Source organism: Solanum pennellii, chromosome 1 (genome assembly GCF_001406875.1).
Source record: "Solanum pennellii chromosome 1, SPENNV200".
Classification (NCBI taxonomy): Eukaryota; Viridiplantae; Streptophyta; class Magnoliopsida; order Solanales; family Solanaceae; genus Solanum; species Solanum pennellii.
Window position 1 is genome coordinate 43,770,886 of NC_028637.1, and position 24,307 is coordinate 43,795,192.

The following is a 24,307-nucleotide window of genomic DNA, read 5'->3' on the forward strand; positions in this document are numbered from 1 at the left end:
TTTATGGTACGAGATGTATGTTGAGTTGTAAGATAGAATTGATTTTCACGTAGTGGTCCAGTGTTTCTTCCATTTCACAATCACCCCTTGGGGCAATCTCATGAAAAAACTAGGACCTGTTGGAGCCATGACATTTTTGATTTCATCTGCTATGCATTTGTGAAGTAATAGCTTTTCATTCAAAGTCATGTTTTGCCCTTTCCAGGACCCGATAGTTGTCTTTTGACATTTTTACTTTTTAGCTGTGATGTATCTCTCGAGTCTCGAGTAGTATGTTGTCATTTGAACTCATGTTTTGCTCTTTGGAGCCCAAAAGTTGTCTATCATATGACATCATCATATGTGAGAGAATTTCATTATTTTTCCAAATTAATTTGTGAGAATGCTCCGTAGTATTCTTACACAGACTTTTCTTCAATGAGGTTTGAAACAACATACCAGCACTATGAGTCTGTTTGTTTCTCCAATTCAAGATAATAGAATACAATACTTTTCTAGCATCACGACTTAGGAATTTCGATTTTGACTTGTAATTTTCTCCCTCATTTCTTTCCTGGAAGGGCAGGACCAAGTCTACTTAACTACCAAGTCTTCTTGTACAACAACACAACAGACCCAGTGCAATTCCAAAAGTGATAGCATAAGTGGGGTCTGGGAGGGAAGGACGTAAGAAGACCATACATTTCAACTTTGAGGAACAAAAAGGCTTCTCTAGTAGATCTTGGAGGTCATTTCCCAGTCTGTTCCTCTCTGTCTTCATTTCCAAGTTGTTCCTCGACTTTTTGTGTTTATGTTTGAATACACATTTATTTGAAGATTATTTGGTTAGTTTCTATGTAATCTCACATTGTTTCGGCAACAATAGCAGTTCTCCTTGTGGTTTCTTTTGTAGTAGTGTTGATTTATCTGTTGCTGCATTTTGTGTTTAGGTGACCCCTGTAACTCCGCCTGTTAAATCAGCCGGTCCCAAGCCCGGACTAAGGAGGAGGGGAAGGTGTTCACGTTTCTAGAGTCTCCTATGAGCAATTATGGCATCTCTAATTACAAGTATCACTTATTAGTAATGTACATTGGATGAAATGTAAAGAGATGCAATTTATTTATGATCCACCTTAGCACTGGAATTATTGTTTTCCTCATTGGTGTCTTTTGATGGTTTCCAGCACGGAATTCACCTAGGGGTTCTCGTTACATGTGCCGATTCAGGAATCACGTGTGCTATGCAATATATGAATGTCTGTTCAGGAATCATGAATGTGCTCCTCTCTTGATTGATCACCTATTGAGCTGATACTCTTTTCAACTGTTTGCTTTTTGTTTGTGATGTCGTTCGTGACTGCAGGTTAATGTTTAGCCTTCATGTTCCTGTGTTGAACAATGTTACAACTGTGAGATGCAACGCAGGATGTTTGTTCCCGTCTTTGGTCTTTTAAGGTCGATGGAAAAACATTGGAACCTGTTCTCTCAGGAAGGTACATAAAATTATGTGGTTCGTGAAGTTTACTTTTTTTTTTTTGTATATATTTCAAACAATAATAGGGATTTGAAAATATCGTGATACCATATGTCAAGCTACTCTAAGGAATATCCATGTTGTCGTGTGAGGGGCATACTCTAGGTAGTATTTTTAGGCCGTTTTCTAATATATAGAAGACTACATCAAGCTGGTGTTCATCGTCATGCCTGCTACTTCATAGATTAATTGTCGTTTCCTGCTTATATTCTTCATGCGGTGCTCCAAGATATTTCTGTCTCTATCCGCATCTGAATTTGGACGGTCTCACAACTTTGCAAACAATTTCTTCCTTCTTATTTGTGATTTTCTTCTTCCAATTTTGGGATTTCCTTCTTCCAATTAGTCTTTTTCGTGTTTAGTGAAGATTTTGTATAAGCTTTCTTTTACAGTCGGCCTATCTGATCTCAAAATCTACTTTCTGTGAGTTCCCTTTTACTTTTGATTGGGAAATTTTTTTTCCTCTATCGATGTTGCCTCTTCTGTTTAGATGGAAAGGACTATTTGGTTATAAGGGCCACCAGCAGTAGCAAGTCATTGTGCTGAACTTAAACCGACTATACACATATACACATGCATGGAACTTTTTGCTTCAATTGTTAGGTTGCGTGAGAAATTATATGTACCTTCATAGTATTTTTAAGCATTTTCTCCAATAATAGGTGATAGGAATTGAAGTTTGAATGACTATCTATGAACTTGACTTAGACATAGGCTATGAAAACCCAGCTTTCCTCTTCCTCTAGCTCAATTCCTTGCATATATCATTGTTAAAAAGTTTTGCTAGAAAAGATTTTGCCCAACTAATAGAGAGCTAACTTTCTTCAAAATTTCATTGTAACATATTACTATATAATATTAGAGATGAAGTAAAAGGCTCTTAAATAGAGCAGAACAAGGTACTGCCACAAGGATATTACTGGAGTATAGTTCTCAAGCCTGACTACTCCTCGACTAGCCAAATATTACTTTATTTTCACTTAATTCAATCTATTTACACTCTCAAAGATCTACCATTAGAAGCATGTAGAATACACCCATACTCATCCGATTGCAAGAGTGTTTTTAGTATAAGGAGCAAGCCGCAAGGTATTGTAATGAAGAAAAAGATTTAGTGATTGAAACAATGTCTACCCAAATCCCTTCTCAAGAACCTGTCAAGTTTTCTTTCCTTTTGGGAAGTTCATCATGTCTTCATTAGTAAAATGGACTAGAACAATGTTCTTGACCCTACACATGAAAATGAGAGAAAACCTTAACTTAGATAAGGCAGAACTTTAATAATACTCCCACTGTCCTAATTTATGTGACACATTCGGATTTCAAGATTCAAACAAGTTTATCTTTGATCATAATTTTTTTTATATATCTTTTAATTATTTTGGATTATCAATTATTGAGAATTATAATACTTTTTATTTAATTTACAAATATATAAATTTCATTTTAAAAAAATTTAAAGATTCCATGAGCAAATTGTTTGTCAAAATTAAACTGTTTGACTTTCAAAAAATGAAATATGTTACATAAATTGGAACAGAGAGAGTAAATTAATACCGTACTTTACTACTGGGTCTACTAGTGCTAAAATATTCAAACAGCAAATTCTAGATTAAACTTAAACTGTTTGACAATCGAAAAATGAAATGTGTCACATAAATTGGGACAGACAGAGTAAATTAATATCGTACTTCACTACTGAGTTTACTAATAATAAAATATTCTCTCTGTGGAGTGTAGCTTGGGCTGCCAAAGAAAAACACTTACATGGAAAGGTAAAGCTCAGTTTTTGAATTTAAACAAAAAAGAACTCTGTATAGACTATGCAAATTCAGAATTTAAACATATCAACTACAATTATTCTCCTATATTATGTAGTTTATGAACGACATAACGTGGACGAGTGAATGAAAATTGTTAATCTACTATAGCTTTCTGAAGTTTCTCCGTTGTTGTTGCCTTTAAAATGTTCACACAACATTGCATGGTAACTACTTTCTGATTTATATGGGTATTCAACACTTCCTCTCTATGTTGATAAAGTCATAAATTTCAAACCACTTTGAACTCAGCAGCTTGTCAGTTCATAATTAAAATTTCTAATTTTATCAAACACCTCAAAAGTGCTCTAATACTTACCCAGAAGATGAGATTCCTTTGTCGTTCAATAGCATAGCAGATTAGAACTTCTTACTTTCAGTAGAAAGTAATTATATTTTCTTTGTCATAGGTCGCATGTGGACTTTGTGTGTTTTGTGTACACTGAAACAAAAAAATTGGGTCTATTCGTTATGTATATCTATTATAGTCTCTTCCCTTTTCGGTCAAAATTATATACGAGACAAAGGAAGAAGAAAATGGAAGTGGATGCATAATGCATCCATACTCGTCGCAAAGAAAACAAGTTAAGTTTTTATGAGAATGTAGTTTTTGCCTTCGCTTCTTCGCCCCTTTTCAGAAGTGAGGGATGATTGCTAATGTTGCTTCAAGATATATCAAGTAATGATTGGAAACCTCTATTTTAGCTTAATCTATCAATCTTATACAAAACTTTTCTCATATACACAAGATAGCTTGATCTCACTTTTACACGTCTATGTTTTCCATTAATTGTATCATAAAGTTCTTTTGTTATAGTCTGATTTTTAGCGGCTGGATTCCGTTATTCACATATCTATCTATTACTACACACCGTTTATTTCATATTATATTTTTGCTCCTTTACATTTATTTCATGTATTGATCTATTACGCCTGAAAATACATAGACAATTTCAATTATTTACCCAACAGGATGGAATCGAATTCAAAATCCAGGCTTCAAGTTGGTCTTGTAAAAAATGACTTAGAAAAAGCAAAGCTACTGGAACATCCAGAGACTGTTCCTCAAGCGGGAAGTGAAAGGCCGGAAAGCAAGAAGGCATTGGATAGATGTCCGGACATTGAGAAAGATATGAGGCTAGCTAACACATGCAAATCTCTCTCGACGGCCCCTCCGTAAGTAACTCAGTGAGAAGTAGCTCAGCGACTACTTTCTACGCCTATCAAAGAAAAGGGATAGACCAATGTGGGTTCCAAACCTCACCTTGACTTCAATTCGAGCGACTCTTGCCTAGAAAAAGCCGATGAAATGGGACCGCGAAGACAACCACCATTGAAACTTGCTTTGCTCTCGCTCGGCTCGCTCCCACCTGTCTTCTTCCCACTATAGTGAAAGATCTTTCACTTCACCATAGCAGGAACCTCACTAGCCTTCTCGGCCAGTTAGTCTAACCACAGGGATCCCTTCCTGCTTATCCACCCACCGTAAACGATTACTAACGAACTTGGAATACGAATGAGATCAAAAAGGCCATCATTGGGGCAAACGATGCAATAGCTTCGGTTAGAGCAAAGCCCAAAATGGCATAACCAAATAATTGTTTTGCCAATGATGGATTTCGCGCCACGGAATGAATCGAGGGTTCGGAGGAGAATTGGCCATTCAATCTTGTGAACTAATCGAGACCGAAATTGGAAAAAGAGATACGAACGGAGAGGAATAACCAATCGATGAAAGAACATGAAACCATTCTGTTTCAATAGAGGTACGAGAAACGGTTGGGGGCAATGAAGTAGGTGAAGTGGTTGGATTTTGCGAGCTGTTCCAACCACTGCTGGATGTGATTCCAAGAGCCGAACGAGAATGAATACCACACAGAAGAGTCAAGACCAGGCTACCTAATGGAATGTTTAACCGATCCATTCCGGATCGACCGAATTGGTACGGAAGTTGTAACATGGGAAAACCACGGAAAACACGACTTATTTGAATAACCCGGTGACCTACCAATTGTAGAAGTAGGATTTTTGGCAAGCAATAAGCACTTAAATAATACAATTCAAGTGTACCATCTTCTTTCTCATTTCGAGGAAAAGGTGCGGAAGGAAAAGGAAACAACGGAGGGATCCGAATCGGACCTAAATGGGAATGACATGAAAAGTCTTTTTCAAAACCTAGCATTAAGGGCGTTACGACGATATACGAGAGGAATAGAGAAAAACTCGTGATTGGTGTGGAGGGGAAGATCTGTTTATGATATAGTTCAAGAAAGAGTCGTCTCATTTCCTTACTTCTTTATAATTCATTCACTTCAAGACTGGTTCTGAACGCCGCGTAAGATCATCTTCAACCAACCTCCACCGTACTTTCGGTGCGACCACTAAAGAATTGCTTATACACTAAAGAGCTGCTTATATACGTTTACTAAAAGACTGACTTTCATTCATTATCATTAGTCCAGCGTGAAACTAAGAAAGAGAGATGTGCCTAAGGCGGCATGTAAGCAAACTGTGCACGCTAAGAGAAGAGGAGAGATGTTCGCAATTACTACCACAAGAAAGCCGCCCCCTATCTTCTAAAGGGGCCCGTCACTTCGTTCGTACCTTCTTGGCTTAGGCTTCCAACTGAACAACATGGCCTTGCCGCCCCGCCACTAGCAGAAGCTAAGCGCTTGAAAAGCGCGCTAAGAAAGGTTGCTTCTGTCGCCCTTTCTGTGCAACAGTCCACCAGTAGCGGAAGAGAGGGTTACCGTACATACAAGAGTCTTCCAGTTCTTACGGAAGCTCTTTCTTACCAGTCAATCAAGTAGTACAAGAACTGTATCTTATCTTATAGCCCGGCGCGGCGGGTCGCCTTTTAAATTAATTAAGTAGATAGAAGAAAGTATTAAATAGATAAGGAGTAGATGAGTGAGTGAGTCCTCACTGACCTGAGCGATTTCGATCACCTAGCAGGCCTTTTATTTGGTAGGTAACATCGCCAAAGCGTATCATCAGATTTGACTACGAAGGAAGGAACTCGAAGTGAAAGGGCACCGTCTTGTGCAAGGCAACGATAGTTGGCCCTCTATCATCTTCTATCTGGTAGACTTGGTAAAAGGGCCCCGACTTATTTCCAGAATTTGAGTTCGACCGCGGCTTCCCCCTTTTTTTGGGGGGGATCAAGTTCCTTGCCAACTGCCACCTATCGACCCCGATCTCTTTTCATTTGTTTTGGATATTACCAAACCTAGCCTAGCCTTCGTAAATCACACTAAAGCGGACACCCAACTATGGAAAAGCCTCCTTAAGGGTGGGTTAGGTTAGTCAATCCGGCCCGAGACGCGTTCGTTGACAAAACCGCCGTAGGAATTCCTACTTTTCAATAGAGCGGAGGCGAACTGATCAACGAGAAAGAGGCCCTACTCACTACAAACGAATACACCACAAGATTGAACTGCACTCATGCCTCTCCCGCATCAAGTTGACCGCCCCCCCTACGTAGTGATTCTATCAATCATGTACGTAGGTAGGACCCTCCATTCTGATTGGTATATCATGAAAAAAGAAAGCCATTTGCACCAGGCGCACTGCGCTTTCCCTTGCCCAGATGTTCGCCTTTCTAAGTCAAGTAATGGTGACCCACCGAAGACTGGAGCTTCGTAACATGTTGACGAAGGCCCCCGAACTGAGGGTTCGGTCAGTAGAAGGGACGACTTTGTCTCCCCGGAAGAAGAATAGCCCCGCTCTCTAGCCGACTGATCCCGTTGACCCTATAACTGGGAGGGAACGTGTCACATTAGAGGTGAACGATCAGAGGTGTCCTCTAATCACCACGACGAGGCGGGTCCCTCTTTTAGTAGACTCAGCTATGAATATTCATTCAGAAATGAATGCCGGGCTCTTTCTTTCACTGCTAACCCCATTTTCAACATGCTGAAACTTTCTGTTTCGTCGAGCCCCGAGCTTGTGGTCCTCCTTTGAGTGTGGGTTCAATTGAATGAATCTGTCAAGTCAAGGAAACCGTACGTAGCAGCAAGGATGGTGCATCGCCTATTTATCGTTCTCGCTCGGGAGCCAAAACGAACACGCCTGCTACCTACTGTACTGGACCTTCGACCAGGCATTCTACCTTTGTCGAATCGGAACCAACACCACTGCATTGCGCTCGAACAGTTGAGAGGCCGCTAGCCAGCAACTTCCGTGCACAGATATAGATTCATTCCTCGTACCTAGTCCAGCCTCACAACCCCTCGCGGGTTGGTAAGAAGTTAGTCTTGTTTGTAAGACGGAATTGGACAAAGAAAAGAGAGTGCTCGACCAGAACAATGGCCAACAAAGACCGTAATTACATATATAACTGCTCCCCCCTCTCCTTAAGGCTTTAAGGCGAACCGTATGGCGGCTGGAAAGAAAGACGCCCTCACCTTCTGTGGTGTCAGTAAGATCAATTTGTGTATCCCCCGTTGACCTTCTTTTGTAGATAGAATCTTCAATGAGTGGAAACAAGCAACCTTACTAAGAAAGGTGCTTGTTGAGTAAGGCCGACTTTCGAGCCCAAGCCCCTTGTATAGGTTGGGCGCTTGAGCGCATCTTTCTCATATCGATCAAGGCTTTCCTTTGAGTTAGAAATAAGGGGCAAGAAGCAAGGGCGTAGCAGCTGCGCGAAAGCCGTTGCGCCTTAGTGCATCCCTTTTCTTGCAGGAGTGCTAACGCGCGACCTTACGTTTTCTTCCGCTTGCTCTGCAATACGAGCCTCATACAGAGCCGCACTCCTTTAATATGATGAGAAGAAGGGGGGCCGGCCTCTTTTCCGTACCAATCCTTATTTACTGCTACATCTTTTTTTGGGTGTATAGCTAAGTTGGCAGAGCATTGGGCTTTTAACTTAATGGTCGCAGGTTCAAGTCCTGCTATACCCAAACCTACCTTACACTCTACTATGAATAAGGATGCATAGTAGCCTTCAAAGATGACTCTTTGGCCTTTCGACTCGCTTCGGTGACTTCGCCCTTTAAGTGACAAGGTGGTGAGCCGCTCCAAGCGGAAAGTGATAGTGAATCCCGAACTTGCCCACGCTCATCAAAATCGGCCTAAAAAATCGATCGGAAAGCGAAGCCCTTCCTTCCAATCCAAGCCAGCGAAGCCGCCCCTATATCTAACCACCACTCACCCCGATCACATATTGGCACGTTCATGATGCATCATAATCAAAAGGCCGTAAAGTAAAGAAGACCTATGCATCAGTGTACTGTCATTATCACTAGCTCAATTTTATTGACGGCTTGAAGGCGAAGCCGCCTATTTCTTAGGGCAAAGGGCGCTCCATCCTCCTAACTCCTTCCACTTCTCCCAGGGACAGGAACTACGGCTTGACCTTCGGGGAAGAAGTCCGTGGGACCCCTCCTTCGAGGGCGCCTAGATAGTGAAAGGTTATCCCTTTGCAAGGCTGGAAGCTAAGCAAAGTCACGAAGCTGGCTGACTATGCTCGAGCAGAGCCCAGACCCGGAGGTGGTGGCTGAACTCGCCGCAGAGTTCAGGAGCGGAAAGCCACTTGACTGTAAGGAAAGGAGCGAGCAAGACTATCTTGGTGAATGCAATAAGAACCAGCTGCTCGCCGCAGCAGAGTGCTTTGACCATGCTGCTATCCGCCGCCGAAGTGCTCAAGGGATTCGTGCTTGAATGTCGAGATCAGGGGACTCTATCCAATCCATGCGGCAAATCTGTTTGTGGTGGAAAAAAGTCAACAATAAAGAAAAAAGAAATAAATAGAATATAGAAATTCATTGAATTTGTTTGCTTCGATACAAGAGATCGGCCCCGAAGCAAGATATGGTGGGTGCCAACAACTTTCACTTGTTAGGAGTAGGGGCTGAAAAGAGATCTTTGTATAGGTTGGGTTTTCTGGGCTTTGATGCTTACCTTCTTATTATTAAAAGGGGAGGGTTTAATAAAGGAGCTGAAAGCCACTTGACTGTAAGGAGAGGAGGTCAATAAAAAAAAAGAGATAAAATTAATCAAAGGTCCAACTGATCACCACGCCTGTATTGTAAATATGCAGTTTGGAATAATCCAGCCAAAGTAATAGGAATTAGGCCTAACACAATTCCAAATAGAAAAACTTCAACCATTTTTCTTTGTTTGAAAGGAGAAAAAAAAAGAGGTAATATCTATACCTAAATGTTAATCCGAATTCACATGAATCTCAATGACAATGACCAAGAATTGACAATTGGTAACATAAGTAAATATAGAATACACGTAATCCCAAAGAATGATTTCTTTTTTTGAATTGTTCATTTTGAATATTCAGTTTAAATAAGTCGTATCTTGCTCAGACCAATAAATAGAGCTGAGGTTCATTTTTCTTTGTTTGGAATGAAATTCTAGTTATACCCCGGTCGCTTTCTTGGAACTAATTGATAGGCACTTAGTTTTCTATAGAACAAGCGGGCGATATGCAGCATCAATCAAGGTAAAAGGGTAGTCATGACCTGTGCTATAATGCACAAAATCCCTCCACCCCACCAAAAAGTAAAGAACCCGTGGTGCCTGCTTGTGACACATAGGGCTTGCTTTTCGTGATTACTGTGAAATAGATGGCGGACTCAATTCATCAGGAATTGGAAGGACGACATCTCTCTCATAAAAAAGGGAAATAAAAGACGAGAGAATCCTGCCTTTATTTTGACTACCCTAGGCTAGAGGACTTGACGGACCACCTCAGAGGTCGAAAGAAGATTCTTGGAGACCACGGCAACCCTTGCTGAAAGGGGTATGGGGGACAAGCAGGGCATATAGCCCATAAAGAGGTGGAATCCGTTCGTTCATACGCACACCGACTGGATCATCCACAGAGAAGATAATACTCGAAAAGGGACTATGAGTCACCTTTTTTGAGCAATATTCTATTTTTCAGAGAGAAGAATGACCAAAAGTAGACCTGACCTGAACAAGTACATCCGACCTTTCGTCTTGATTATGAATCAAGAAAGACGGGATCTAAAGGCACGCAATTCTTGATCTTTTTAGAATTTTGAAGGACATCGATCTTTAGCCTTGCGCAAGGATATCTCTCTTTTCTTAGACTCCATAAGGAGAGAATAGTTCACTTGGGTGGAAGGAGAGGCCTGGTTTTATTTTACCTGGGCCGAAGACTGTCCCCTCTGCTCTTCCGAGAAAAGTCGCTTCCTTTTTTCGGGGACTTTTCCGCAACTTCTTATCACTATTTCGCTTTCTATAAAGCATAGTGTCAGTCTCCCTTACTTTATAGGGTATGATAAGGTATCTCAAATCTTTCCACTGGAGAACCAAACCAGGACTAGGTTAGGGGCCTTGAAAAAGGGAATTACCTCCTATCTTCCCCTTGTTGAAGAAGGGTTGACGTAATGGATAAGGTTCAGGAGGTTACCGGAGTCGGAGTTCCAATTAGAAATAAGAGAAAAAGAAAAAAAGAAGTGAAATAAGCCTTAAAAGGCCAACCCCCGGGCAGAGTTGGGCCAAGACTAACTGTGAGTTTAAAGTGGTTTACTATGTATATTTCAAGGGAAAGCAAGTATAGGCATAAGCTTATGGGACTAAGGCGCGCCACCTTTAGCGGAATGGAGCAAGGAGTTATCCACTAAATGATAGAAAGGCTACCTTCTCAAGGAGGAAGACTTCTTTCAATATAAAGCAAGGTGTAAGCAAGCTTTTTCCGACCAGACTGACCTGGCAATTATCTTCCTATAGATAGCTCATTGCTTATAAAAAGATTTATAATGAGAATCCCCTGAAGCTTATTCAGGATTGATCTTTCTTATCCGAGAGTCTTATCAAACTCTCTGCCACTGTAGGTGCGACACAGGTAGTAGTGACTGAAAGAGCTGACGCGACATGATCGCGATTATAAGCGTCCTATTTAGTTTAGGGATTTAGGGACTAGGCCTGTTGAGGAACTGAGATGATTCGGATGATTCATCTTAGTCTTGGTATGTCTTTGGCCAAGCCCAGGGATTGACAAATCTATAGTGGCGGGTCTATCTTCTTCTGGGCGAGCTGCGTAGCAACTTTTTCTTTCTTTCATTCCATCTGTCTTGGTTGATTGGTTAAAGAGAGCGCTTTGATAAGACTGTTCCGCAGAGAGTGTGGCTAAACACTTCTTCACCTTTCGGCCTTCAAAGGAATGGTCGGAACTGTGATCCCGATTAGATAGTTGCATTCTTCTCCTCTCTCTATTTTGGCTTGGGGCACTGTTAGGCTCATCTCTCTGAGTTCGAGCGGTTGAACTCATCCTAGGAGAATCAATAATGATTGTGGCTGGACTTCTCTATTCATCTATTAATCTCGTTTATGAATGTTATGATGGCCAGGCATAGCCGGAACTCTTTCGTAGGTAGCTCTCGAGGCAGTGGCTTGAAACTAATCTCCCGCAGTCACCCACCATGATCGGAGCTGAGATGATTCATACTAGCTTGGTTAGGTCAATATCTGTACCATCGCTTCTATTTGATGTAATATAGTTTAGAGGCTGAAGGTGAGAAATCATCAATTAAAGTAGATGCAGCTTCCTTGGCTTAAAGGACGGAACTCCAACAAGAAATCTATTGAAGAGTTGGTGCTGGGTTAGCCGAAAATCAAAGTTTATCCGGTCCCTGAAAAATTCGCTTTTTATGATTACATCGGCAATAATCCAGAAAGTGGATCTATTTCGTTTTTTTCTCTTTTAAGAAAAGGAAAATCTTATTTCCCGGATCATTGTACATTTCAATTTGAATTAGGCATTCTGTGTCCAACTCTAAGCAGTCCTTACCTACATATTCATCTAATCATATATGTATATTATCTATTCCAACAAACTAATAATACAAAAGAACGAGGTTTGGGTGCGCTTCTGTCCTTAAAGGGAGTTCGCCGAGGGTGAGAATGAGAATCGAATCGATTGAATCACAAAGATCTATTCACTTATATAGAAGAAGAATCAAAAAAGGAGCGGATGGTTCATGTAGCAGTGGAAGAGTCAGTCGCCTTTTATGAAGTCTGGGCTTTCGAGATCGAATCGTAGCCANTTTTTATAAAGTATGGGCTTTCGAGATCGAATCGTAGCCAAAGTCTTTTTCCAGGTTTAGAAAGACTGGTTCGAAAGGACCAGGAAAGATCAGCTGTTCACTCTTCTTCAAGGAGTGAGGGATCAAAAGAGAGTAATGACATCGTTCCGTGCCCCTACCCTAGAAAGGGTAATGTGATTAGCTTGCTTGAACGAATCCGCTCTCTTTGCTGTGAACAAGAGGAAGCTCTGCAGATGAAGCAGGCGACGGGTAAATGCTTTTTTTTGAGTTCATACCGGGATCCAGGGAAAGGCTTTTTGCTCACCCCGCGAAAGGCGCATGGGTTGACTCTATTTCTTTCTATGAGTTAGCATGTGAGAAGGAAAGAATAGTGCTTAGAAATCCGGCTGACATTGAACTTAAACTAGATGCTGCCATTGGAAGAGAAGAGAGCTCCGTGACTTCCGGGCTTAGCTCTTTTCTGGTGCAGATGAATAAACCGGTATTTTTTCTTTCAGTTGCTGCTCCGGGGAAAGAAGTTTCATTTGATTTGGTAGTCTCGTACGTATTCTAAATTAAAAGATTCCCGTGAGAGGGCTGAAAAGGAAGCTTGAACGAAGTGAGAGGGTGGATGTAATTGAGCTCGACCTACAGGGAGAGGGAAATTCTTTTTATTGCGTTCCCGGATCTCGGCTCTCTCTTTCCCTTTATCCCGTGCCTGGGGAATATATGAATGTATTTCTCCCGGCTTACTACGATTTCCGGGTGGGAAGAAAGTCATTGCCATCTCTTTGAACGAATACGCTCTTGGGCCGCAGGAAGAGCATCTCTCTCTGTCTATTCTAAGATCCGAGACTGCTAGTGTTGTTGGTGACATTGGTTCCCCGTCCCTACTCTCCTATCTCTCTCACCCTGGTTGGGATCTGTCTTAGTGTGATTAAACTGTGAATCGAGTCAGGAATAAGAAGTCCAGCTCCAGGCTTTCAAGAAGAGAAGAAAGACCTGGCTTCAAGGGAAATGCTTTAGGAAAGAAAGATCCCAAGCTTATGCTGAATTGAGAGTGGACTTGCCTTGGTCTTCTGTGAGTTCCAGAGATTCAGATCAAGGCAGTTCAGTTCTCCGAGGCTAATTCAATTCTTTCTTACTGTGAAAGAAAGCACTGTTGAAGAGGGACCTACTTTCAATGCTAGTTTTGAGTCACTTAGTCTTAGTCCTACTTTTATCTCTACGACTTCTGTTACATCTCATGAAATTCCGTCTTCTAAGCCAGAGCCAGGTCAGTCTAAATGGAAGTAGACCAACATAGGAAGAAATGTGAAAGTAGGGGCTGCTAAGCGCCCAGACCCAGAATTCTGTGAAAATGGAGTTCTTGGTACCGGTCAAGCAGAAATAATATAAATAGCGAGCCAGTACTATATTTATATATTGGAAAGAAGGGACTCTCCAAAGAGAGTCCCGAGCGGAATGAAGTTGTGTTAAATCAACGAATTGTCCTACAGGCCCCTTGTTAGCTGTTGCAGGAAGTGGTGAGGGCTCAGGAAGTGAAGCAAACTCGACCAAAGGACAAGTCTGTTCCTGCTTCGTTTTCGGTTCCCGATTCAATCTTCACCTTTCCTGAATGAAGAAAGAGTGTGAAAGAGAAGATATCAGTACAATAGGTACAGGGGTACGAGAAACTGTCTTCGTTCGGTTCGGCAGAAGAAAGCCGAGAAAACAAACAAATAGGAAAAGCACTATGCAAGCTTATAATTAAGCAAATATATAAAAGCTATCACCACCTCAAGCAGTAAAACAAAGTCGTTATGGCTATGTTACTAACATAGACAATCATGAATGGTATTCATTGACAGGAGTGACCACTTTTTAGTCGTAGTTGGTACCGCCCCTGTTCACTCCAGCATGCAAGGAACACCTTCGGGAAGAATCAAAGTTTTTCTCCTCTGCAAAGCTATCAATTCTTTATTCAAGATCTTTAGCAGTCGATCGTTCAATCTCCCTCCCCAGTGGCTTTCAAAAGCTCTACATGAAAGAATAAAGAAAATAGGAAAAAAGAGTACGGGGATATTTAGCTATTTAGCTATTTAGACTTAGAGAAAGGTGACTTGGTAAGACCATAATTTAGAACAGAGATTGGATGAAGAATTGCTTTTTCTTTAGCGGGAATGGAGCCACCTTTTTATTAAGCAACTTCCGCCCCACTTAATAGGAATAGGATGCACTTACCGACCGGTAAAAGGAAAGATCTGGGTCAACCATCGACAAAGGAATACCGAACTCTACCCGTGTGAGGCCTCGTAGCCAGGGAGAACCATAGAATCGGAGGGTTATATTATAACATCGGTGGAAAGGTCGAGAGGGCACCTAAAAGTAGCTTTATAAGCAAGATTAGGAAAGTCTTTCTCGAGTACGAGTAAATGCAATGCTACATCCAGGCAAAAAAGGGCTGGGGTCCGATCTGCGCATACATCACTAAAGAAGATAAGAATCCACATATATGGGGGAACATGTCAAAGGCCCATGTTATGGAAGTAGCAGAGGCTTATGAGGGAAAGAAAAAAACAGGGGGTGCTCCTCTCCTTACAGTCAAGTGGCTTTCCACTCCTCTACAACTACCTTTTGTCCAACATGATCACGAACGAAGACAGAGAATTGCGTAGATAGGAGGACGAAACGAACCAACCCACTTGTCCTGATCGGAAGAAGAAAGAAAGAGAATGGTGGCTCCTTTCCTTACAGTCAAGTGGCTTTCAGCTCCTTTTGCCCAGGGGACATCGCCGGAGAACAATGTCGAGGACAGGGTGAGAGCCTCCCACAAGTGTCGGTTCTTCCATATTTAGATATGGAGATAGATCCATATAGAGTTCTATATCTTTTTATCGATAAATAGATCTATTGAGAAATGGATATTGATCTGGTTTCAAGATCTATGAACAAGAGAGATTCCTAAATATCCATTTGAGAAAATAGATGAATAGATAGGGCGAAGCCAGCTGAAGGAAGGTCGCGTTAGCGCCCCCTATTTTACTAAAGCAAGAAGGGAGAAAGTTGACTTTGAGAAAGAAGGGCTTCTATTTAGATTAGTTTCTTAGTAAAAGATAAGGCAAGAAGCAAGGGCGTAGCAGCTGCGCGAAAGCCGTTGTGCCTTAGCGCACCCCTTTTCTTGCTCATTAGCGCCCCAACCCCTATTATTTAGATTATAGTCATAAAGGAACTAAAGGAAATTTGACAACCTTACTAATAGAAAGGGGATGCGCTCAAGTATGCGAAGAAAGCTCGAAGAGCTTCTCTTATATTATAGAAAGATTTGTAGAAAGGGGATTCTTCAAATATCCCATGTTGTAGGGGCTTCAAAGAAAGCTTGTAGTTTAGGGGTGCGCAGGTTTGGAACCCTATACTAGGGGCTAGCGCGCAATGGCTTTCTTTGATAGAGGCCCGCTTCTTCAAGTTCAAGTTCCGCTTGCTGCTTTTCATTTTGATAGGAGTAGGTGCTTGCAGCTCGCTCGATGTCTACTAAAGCCTTCACTGCCCGCCCGACCCCTATCTTTAATCTTAAGTAAAGTGAAGTCAAATCATTGAAGTGAACAGCCCAACCTCTTTGTTTGAAGCTTTTCCAGGAAGCTTCTATTTGTTGAAGCTTTGTTTCCCCTAATTCCGAAACACAACAATAGACTTGCCACTATAGTCTAGGAAAAAGATTCTCTTTGATAAGCGGTTATAGGGGAGTTCAGAAAGGATCTGATCGTGGATAAAGACTTCAACCTGTGCGGGGGGTAGGGGCGGATGTAGCCAAGTGGATCAAGGAAGTGGATTGGAATCCACAACGCGCGGGTTCAATCCCCGTCGTTCGCCCATCAATAAATGGACCGTTTGTTTCGGAGACAAAAGACAACCCCAGAAAGCATTTTTTGTGCAAGTCATCTCGAGGCTTTCAAACGCATCCAAGCAATTGGTATCCGATTGAAAGATAGAAAGCATAGATTCGCGTCGCCTACTTGCTGAAAGCAAAAATGGAATGGCCGATCATGAATTCTATGACGTTTTTAAGACCTCACTAATCAGCCAAACCACTTTTTAGTTCATAATGAATGAACCCCCGGATGAAGAAAAAATATCCCCTCCCTTTTACTAAACCATGCGGAGCCCCGAGTAGTTTACCGGACAAATTGAGTTGTCGTGATGATACCTTTCAACATCGGAAATTCTCTTCATCACGAGACTGATCGGATCTGCCGTAGACACTCGAGAGATCTTCACAAGGCAGGCTAAAATAAAAGACTAAGAGGCGTTGCAAGCGAGCAAAGAGTTATGCTTTCATTTCTTTGTTGAGATTGAAATCAAGTGAAAAGGTTAGGTATAATGCACACAGGCTAAGTCAAGAAAGGACTTCCTTACCTTTCATTCATAGTAGTCTTAATGACTAGTAGTTTGAAGCCTTAAGAAAGCGGTTTTTTTTGGGCACTCGCTTCCTTCGTCTTAAGTAAAGTTAAGTTTACTTTTTTGATTCGGAACTCTTAGTCGAGCTGATGGTGAGATGAATTTTTTGTTCGAGGTTCAAGAGGAAGGAGAGGAACCACCGCCCAATGGTTCTTTTACGAAAGTATGTTCACCGGTGGCTAATACCTTCTCGAGATTATTGAACCTGAAATCCACTTTGCATCGCTCTTTTTAGGTTGGCATAATATAGAAAGAGAGTGCCAAGAAAGAACACATACCTATCACTTTCGGAAGGTTCGGAACCCTTACTCAACATAGGGTCCAAAAACCCGACATACCCTTTTTTTAGAGCATATAAGGGGAAAAGAGCTCTTGCATCGTTAGCCTCTTTTCAGCATGTGATGTTCCGAAAAAAGAAACATGTGATTTAGTAAATTAGAACCCATTGTGGGGTGCAACCAGGGAACAACTATCAACAAGTTTGAAAAGTTCTTCCATTTAGTAATGGAAGTCATCCATTGTCACTTTCTAAGGGTATGGTAGAGAGGCTTGAGAAGGAGGACAATCCTTCAGTGAAGACCTAACGAGAGGCTGAATTCAAACACACCCAAAATCCACAAGAATCATACGAATATCTATGGAGCGTAGCAAGGAACCTTGGCTTCAGCTCTCGTCACCTCACTCAATCCTACAGCGGAAACTCGAGTCGAGGCACTGCAAGCGAGCAAAGAATCACTTCTTGTAACCAAAACAAAAACCCCATGGATATGCAAAGGAAAGGCTTGATCTGGACCACACCGCTAGATTGAGACTGCCACCTTCCTATTTGAGTAAGGAATGAATATCGGGCCCTACTGACGTTCAACCGACGACCGGGCCTAGTGGTGCTTGCGGCTTTTCCTATTTTGGCTTGGATTGAAAATACTGGATAGCAAAGGAAAAAACACTGTCCAGCCTTTCAAGCCCTACTAAGTAAAGGGGGATGCGTTGTTGGCTGCTTTGACCCCAATTCTGATCAACATCGATCCTCTCATATACTTCCTCAAGCAGTGGAAGACTCAATGCCCAAGCAGTTACACGTTGTTGATTTCAGACTCCTCCGGTAGAGCCAACAACCATTCAATGAATTGCCTTGTGTTACTAAGTTTCAAGACGTTCACTGTATCTTTCACGATGTTTTGGTGGCAGGTACTAGTAAATCGAAGCCTTAGAGAGCCGCTGGACTCCAGAAAAGCCGTTACGAAGCACCATCATCCCAAGTCAGGCGACCCGAAAGGACCAGACATAAACCACCCGCTAAAAAAAGGGTAAATATGACAAGCAATCAAGCTGGCAAGTCAGGGATACAAGATGGATTTTTCAAGGGTGTGTGAACTTCCTTATATATTCAGCCACATGTGCGGGTGTGAAAGGATTTTATGGTCTCGGTCATTCTTCTATGAAATATCGATTCTATCAATCATTCCATTTCAGAATCATGTCCCCCCTAAATAAGTAAGGCCCCGTGATTCCCCAAACCAGCTCCTGGACTTACCCGGCGGAACCGGCCGGGGGTATTCGGCATGGGCGGAGAGAGCATCTGAAGGGTTACTTCACCTTTGGTGATCACACACCGACCCGGGTAATCACTAGCTACAATCGATGGAATTTTGATTGAAACTATTCATAAAAAAATCCGCCTGAAGCCCCACCCGCCTTTTCTATATAGCCGCATAACCATAACAAGTTTTCTCTAATACCATACCAAACCAAGACCTTTCCTACAAGGAAAGAAAGAACCCGCGGCTCCCCTTTTTGAATACCCCCGTCATTCCCCCCGGAGTGAGTTCTTTTCTGCGGGATTTAGGGATTCCTGTCTTTTGCTCATATTGTCTCCTATGGAGATGGATTGATATGGGGCTTTCTACTTCTTACCTATTCACTTCTACTTGAACCATTCAACGAACGTTGTAACGATCCAAAGGAAAATCTCCTGGCTCAGCACTAGTCAACTTGTGGGGTGTCACATACCCTGCAGACAACAACCGCAACAGTCACCAGTCTGGTCCCCTACCCCACAAAGTAGCTTGATGGCCGAACCACTCCTAAGGCGAATAGTGCCCTATAGGGGCGGACCCGGCATCGACCGGCTGAGACTCCCGCGCAGTAGGAGCGGACTGAGTCGGTATTCGTCTACGAGAGGCGCACTCGTATGCCTTTCAAGTCTTCCCCCTTGTAAATATTCTCAGGTAAGAAAGCAGAACCTCACCTCTTTCTGTTGCTGAACATAAACCTACTTTAGATCCACTAGAGCATGTAGATCTACTAGACTACTAAAAAGAAGTTGGTAGCAACAGAACTCTTTCTAAACAACTAGAGACAGTCACCTACAATAATCAGTCTACCTACGCAACATTGTAGAGAGACGTTCGACTCCACGTGTCCGCTGAACAGTTTCGAAGTAGCAAGACGAGTGAATGAAGGCGCTGTAAGCAGTAGTGAATACTTTTTCCATGGCTCCGGCGGAAATGTTCCCTTTGTCATTATAGACTGAACTCGCTGTGAACCTTCTCGATTATTAGTAGCGGCTCGTGAAGTAGCCCTCTTTCTTTACAAAAAAAGTATACATGCCCCTTTCCGTACAGTCAAGTGGCTTTCCGCTCCTCTCTCTTTGTTTCGATGAAAGCCTCAACGCTCGCGTTCTACGGGGAACTTTTGTGACTATTTACCTTCGCCAGAAGAAAAGGGCAAAAACTCCAAAACTAGTAAGGGTGCTTGTGTTGTGGTTTTGAGTTTCTTGGCTTGTGTACTAATAGTAACCACAGGAAGAAAGCGGGGAGCATGGTCCCTAGTCTCGTTTTTGCCGAGCCTGATTCTCTATGGCATGGACGTCTTTGATTGAATGGAGACAGATATATAGAAAGTGTGCAGTGAGGGTGCTAACTACCTGGATTATAATTTACATTTTCAATCCTAGACCAAACCCAAGATCCTAATTATCATTTATAGATTTTCCACCATTAACGGCGGGTCAAAACCTTCCACCAACGATAATTACTCATGAATCTAAGTTCTACAGATTGACAAACACATTAAGGGAGTAATAATCATACCTTGAGTGCAAACAATTGTAGAAAGATGTCAAGAACATTCCCTGGGTACTCTATTAACTCTCAAGAATGAGTGTTTTTTCAGGAAATACTGTTTTTTACGTTTTTACTTAAGTTAAGTCGCGACTATCCTGCCACAGTAGGACCGAACCTGCCACAGCGCCCCTGCCCTTACGGAACTAAACCCTCCCTGGTAGCTTACACAGAGACAAAAAGTCATATTTTTTTTCAAACTCCTATTCCACAACACTCCTTCAACCCTTAACGTTCGAAAACTACCTGTTCACCCTAAGATCAGTTTTGGAAGTTTTATTCACCAAAATTCATTTCCATAAAGCCGTACAGTCACCCCTCATGTATTTTCTAACCCCTCATGTGATCAAATTCATCACTAATTGTCTCATTCATTTCCAGATTTCCCTAAACCTTACATAACTTAGATTTGTCCTAAAATGTAATACCTCGGAAATCCAAGGACATACGCTAGAGTATCACCTAGTGTATAATGTTTTAAATCAGTGTTTACAGGCCTAAATAGGGATCATAAACTTGATTTAGAAGTATTAGAGCCTAAACGTCAAGGGACGACCATGACATCCAGAAACTAGTGAAATCAAACTAGTAAATGTCCTTCGGTCTTGTGAAGGTTTGGGAGCGTTGTATGAAATCTAAAACTTGTAAAAACAGTACTTTAAATAGGTAAAATAATGTTTATAGTTTCAAAAATTTCAGGTCCGAACCCCCTAAAAACCAACCTAGGGGTCCATGAGGAGGACCCTGCTATTGGCCAAACAAGCTGCCCAAGGCAGCAGGAATTGTTCATGCATTAAAGCAGTACGCATCGCGGAAATGGTTCACCATGTACAAAAATATTTGTTCCACGTCGTGTACTCTACTGTCTAAAAAATTAATTTCGGAAATCTTGTGGCAACAACACAGTGACCCGGTCTCGTTCCCTGGCGAAAAATCTGAAATTTGAAGTCAAGTTTGACTTCACAAAAAGGTCTAATTAAGTGAAGGGTCTTTTATGTATTTTTGGGAAGGGGTATATAAATATTTTAAGTCAGTTTTATACCATATTCACCAACCCAAATCAAATCCCAATTTAAATCCAAATCACTCTCACTTCTAGATAAAATTCTCTTTCTACCCAACCTCCATTGAAGATCATTGGAGCTTGAAGAAGAAAACCAATTTTCCAAGTTTTCTACTCAAATTTGTTTCTAAATTATTCATCAAGTTATGTATTCTTTAACTCTTGGTTTATATTCCCCAAGAGGTTCATTCAAAGATGATTTCAAAAATCACCCATATTCAAGGGTTTTTTCTATAGATGGGTTTCCTTTTAAAACTGAAATTGTGAGTTAATTATGAAAAATTGTGATTTATTAGGGTTATTTAACTGTATATTGGGGGGTAATTGATGTTGTTTAATTGAGATTTCGTTTGATCCATGTTCTTCCCACAAATTTCCTAAATCTTGGATCTTGCTTATGATTGATTTGGTAGTGATGAATGTATCAATTAATAGACTTGTGTTAATCATGTTATTTCGTTCATTGACTGCCTATTTTCATGTAGTGTTGGGTTTTGATCTATTTATTTAAGAATCCATGGATGTCTCTCTTCCCCTAACACTAACCCTAACCTTTAGATTTTGTAAATAGATGGCTAGAGATAATGAAATTAAGGGTGTTGCGATATAATTGGTCATTGTATGATAAGGATAATTGGTTGATGGGTATTGATGATGAATGGGGAATTGAGTCTTGAATAGATTTCATGGAGGCCATTGGTAAGACCTTCATGGTCATGAACTAGTTATTGTTATTATGTTTTTGTTGGCTTATCTTTGGTAATGTTGCTAAACTGAAGTATGAATGATAAAGTTATGAAATTATGATCATGTTATCAATGTGATGAATTGTGAGATGATAATAGGTGTGTTATTATGTGAAATTGGAGGTACTCATCTAATAATTATATTATGAAGGAATGATCTCACATTATCTTGGCTTTGATGAAAGGACATTATCATCATATGACCGATGAGCTATGTATATGTTGTATAAGGGCTTAATATAGTAAGGCCTATCGTACGAACTTATGTTTAAGAAATACTCAAACGTTCTTTAAAAATGGAAGTTATATTAGTACCGAGTGAACTTGACAATAAGAGGTGCTCCTTCACAAAGGAAGGGAGGTTCCCCCGATGTTCTCATGAGGTGGAAACTACAATGAGAATTAGCATAAAGAGGGTTTCTAGGAACAACCTCCTAGTTCATTAACCATGTGCCCCCATAGGAAACCTAACTAGTGAATCCACCTAGATGCTACGATTATGTTTATGTCATACATTGGCAAGTGGGATACCCCCCTTTCAGTGTGAGGGGTTGATACCGTATTCCATATTTAGCTCACATGGTCTAATGTTGGTTATGGCTAAGTTTCCCGAAAGTTAAATTGAATGAATGAAAGTATGAAGCTGGACACTAACAAGGACTACTTAACGGGTGTTACATAGTGTAGGTAAGGATATGGGTCTTTAGTAATACATTGAACAAGTGGACCTTGAGGAGAGCTCTAGGGTGGTTTATTTTTGTATGAATGATGTGTGTGTGTATATATATATATATATATATATATATATATATATATATATATGATGTTGGTTTTATATGATTATTGGTTTCATTTGACATGCATGATGTTGGCCTAAATTGATATGAATGATGTTAACTACACTTATAATGATTTTATATGAGGTAACTGCAATGCTTATGATCTCTTTGCAAGCTTAGTTGGTTTATGTGGGGATTATGCGGCTTCACATATACATTGCACTAATGGACTTGGATTGGGGTTATGAGTAAGGTTTTGTGATGTATTGATGAAATGGACTCTAAAGTATGAAATGTTGATTATGGCTTAGTTATGATGTTACTCTTGAAAATGAATATTAATATGTCTTATTGTTGTTTTTGTATGGACTTGTATATGTTCATGGAATGTGCATGAAAGGCTTACAAAGTGAATTTGGCATGTTTATACTAGAATGTCACTTTGTGCATGTCTTCGAATGGTTTACTTGTATATATCCATACTTATAAATGTGGTTTGTACTAACCCATATTCTCTATAATTCTTCAATAATGTAGGTTCGGGCCATTAAAGGCTTTCAAGGCCAATTTTCAAAAAATCTTGAATAGATTCCCAAGTTGGTGAGTACTCAAGTCTAAGGACGAAACTTATTATTCTAGTTAATATTATTTGTTTGTTCTAGAGATTTTTCTATTTCCTATCTTTAAAGACTATACTGTATTCTCTTATGCGACATTTTGTAATGTTGTAGGGCCTATGTCCCAAATCTTGTACTCTTATGTTAGATGGTTTATGTGACATGATTATAGACTATTTTTGATATATGATAAGTCTACGTAAACTTCAAATGTAAATTTTTAATTTTTCCATGTTTTTATTTACCTATGAAAAGTGATGATTTATGCCAATGGATTGTCTAAGGCCTCTTCGTGGACGAATGCGTTGATTACGTCTAAGGGGTACTCTCCCGTGGTAACAAACTTGGTATCAGAGCATGAGATTGAATAATCTTAGTAATGATGTCTCACAAACCCACATCTACGTAGAGTCTTGTTAATGATTGTGAAGAGCGCCACTCTTATGAATGAGAGGCTATGTGATGCTTATGAAATTCTCACTTCTTTGGTATTCTTAAGTCGTGACTCAAGAGTCTGAACTCTATAAGTCCTTTTCTTTAAATATTTTTCTTGTATATAGGCTATGACTACTAGAAAGGCAGTCCTTTGAAGGTTTGAAGAGGAGATTGCTAATGCGGGAGTTCCTCCCCAAGGTAACCAAGCTCCTTCTCTAGAATAAGTTCCTCTAGATGGCCAAGCTACGGTCAATCCTTCGGTCATGTCAGATGGAGAAATAAGGGAGGCTTTCCTAAACTTGTATCGATTCATGACTACTAAGCTCAAGACATAACTACTCAAGCCCAAGCTCTGGCAGCTCCAGCAAACTGGGAAGTTGCAACCCGTCGAAATTAAAATATTAGTACCATGGATTCTCATTTGTGAGACTTCACAAGGACGAATACTCCAATGATCTTTGGGTCTAAGTTGAATGAAGATCCTCAAGACGTTCTTGATGAGATTTATCAGATCTTGTATGCTATGGGGGTGAGTTCAAATGAGAAGGTCGATCTAGCAATTTATCAACTCAAGGATGTGTCTCAAACATGGTACACTCAATGGAATGACAATAGGTCTTTGAGAGCGAGTAGCATAAGTTGGAAAGTCTTTAGTTCTTCCCAGGAGATAAAAAAGAGTAAAAGTGAAAGAGTTCACCAACCTTTGTCAATGAGGTATGATTGTTCAAGAATATTCATTGAAGTTCATCAACTTGTCCATGTATGCTTCTTCT

The 24,307-nt window shown here is 40.8% G+C and overlaps 1 long non-coding RNA gene and 1 other non-coding gene across 11 annotated transcripts in view; both read left to right on the plus strand.

The window, feature by feature from the left end:
• LOC107010001 overlaps nucleotides 1–23,246 on the plus strand; it is a 39,702-nt gene extending 16,456 nt beyond the window's left edge. For 8 of the 10 annotated variants that reach the window (XR_003575979.1, XR_003575980.1, XR_003575981.1 and 5 more), the window contains one exon: nucleotides 566–1,275. This is a non-coding gene — a long non-coding RNA (uncharacterized LOC107010001). Of the gene's footprint in view, nucleotides 1–560; nucleotides 1,276–1,342; nucleotides 1,473–23,019 lie in introns of those variants that run through there. The other 2 variants (XR_003575984.1, XR_003575983.1) reach the window with 2 other exon arrangements.
• TRNAK-UUU lies at nucleotides 8,162–8,234 on the plus strand. Its single transcript has one exon. It is a non-coding gene; the product is annotated as a tRNA-Lys (tRNA).
• Nucleotides 23,247–24,307: the final 1,061 nt, after the last annotated feature.